This window comes from Cricetulus griseus (assembly GCF_003668045.3).
Source record: "Cricetulus griseus strain 17A/GY chromosome 1 unlocalized genomic scaffold, alternate assembly CriGri-PICRH-1.0 chr1_0, whole genome shotgun sequence".
Taxonomy (NCBI): domain Eukaryota; kingdom Metazoa; phylum Chordata; class Mammalia; order Rodentia; family Cricetidae; genus Cricetulus; species Cricetulus griseus.
Genome location: NW_023276806.1, coordinates 247,036,226 through 247,038,089, shown reverse-complemented (window position 1 = coordinate 247,038,089; position 1,864 = coordinate 247,036,226).

Below are 1,864 nucleotides of genomic sequence, written 5' to 3'. Positions count from 1 at the left end.
CTGCACAAGGATGACAGGATGGCTGTGCAATTGTCCAGCATCTGTGTGGGTGATGGGGATTTGAACTCAGGTCCTCAGTTTGCATGGCAACCGCTTTACCCACTGAGCTGGGGAAAGCTAACGGGAGGGGGATCTGGGCAGAGAGAACTGTTTTTGCAACAGTTCCTGGGGTAGGAAGAGGCTGAGCTTCCCAGGGGCCTTGACTGGAGGCAGGTTGGCAAGCAGGCTGTGTGTATGAGCATGCCTCCACCCAGCAAACAAATTAAGACAATGTTTTTAAAGGCACGCATGAGGCCAGGGGTGCCATCCCTAGCACTACATAAACCAAGTGTTGTGGCTCACACCTACCATCCCAGCACTCGGATGTGGAGACAAGAGGATCAGGAGTTATCCTCAGCAGCAAACCAAGTTGGAGGCCAGCCTGGGCTACATGAGTCTCTGTCTCAAAACACAGAAGACAAACAGAAGACTGGGTGCGAACATTCTAGAACCCATCAAGTAAGACACCATATTGGTGTGTTACAAAAAGTTTTAATAAACAAAGTCAGGTGGGCCGCACACCTTTAATCCAGCACTCAGGAGGCAGAGGCAGAGGCAGAGGCAGAGGCAGAGGCAGAGGCAGAGGCAGAGGCAGAGGCAGAGGCAGAGCAGAGCAGAGGCAGAGGCAGAGGAGGCAGGTGGATCTCTGAGTTTGACATCAGCTTGGTCTACAGAGCAAGTTCTAGGACAGCCAGGGCTACACAGAGAGACCCTGTCTTGAGCACCCCCTCCACACACAAATAAAAACAAAAAACAAACAAAAATCAAAAGAAAGCACTCTTAGTAAACAAAACTGAAGCAAGAGAGGATCCTTCTTCTGTCTCTGTCTCTCTGTCTCTGTCTCTGTCTCTGCCTCTCTCTGTGTCTCTGCCTCTCTCTCTGTCTCTGCCACTGCCTCTCCCTCTCTCTCTCAGGTGCTCCCAGTTCTCTGGTAGGGGGCACTGTGGTGGCTGAAGGAGGGAGGTAGTGAGCTGCTAGTCACCCAGACAGAGACAATGTGACCCCCAAGGGGGACTCCCACAGCCCTGGCTGTCAGCCAGGCGGGTACCAGGAACTGCTTCTTAGATGTGGGATCTAACCTGAGCCCCTGCCCGCCCACAGCACAGTGCCTCCTGGGGTTTCCACATTCGATACCTGTCTACCTGCGAAGCCACTTCCTGTCTGTCTGTCTGCCAGCCTGACACCTGGCATGTCCCCTGCCTGGCTTCCTTGTTGACAACCCAGGAAGAACCCTCCTTGGAGCTACCAGGCTCCAAGGGTCTCCCAGGTCACACCCTGGCTTTGTTATTGGCCCCTCTGGGCATCTTCCAGCAACAGACACCCCTGGGAATCACTGCAGCCTGGGTCCTCGCACCATCAGTTTTCTCTTGGGGACATTGTTCAAGAATTTTTCAGGAAGGGCCAACTCCCAGAAGAGACCTTCCCTGACTGCCCCGCCCACAGGTGCCTAAACCCCGGTTTCAAACACTAAGTGATATCAAGGGCTTGGGAGATGGCTGGGTGGGTAAGAGTGTTCGGTGAGCAAGCAAGAGGGCCTGAGTTCCTCCCCCAGCCACATGCAGAAGGGCAGGCATGGCTATGTGCCTGCCATTCCAGGGTCGCCAGCATCGCTCCGGCTTCAGTGAGAGAGCCTGCCTCGTGGGAATATGGTGGAGAGTGGCAGAGCAGGGCACCAGGAATCCGTGTATGCCCAGAAGTGAACACACCTGTACACACAGGTTCATACAGAACTCACACACCAAATAACACAATAAATTAAATGATCAAAAACCAAAGCTTGTCTGCACAGCTTAGTCACCATTATTGACACTATTGTAATAATCTC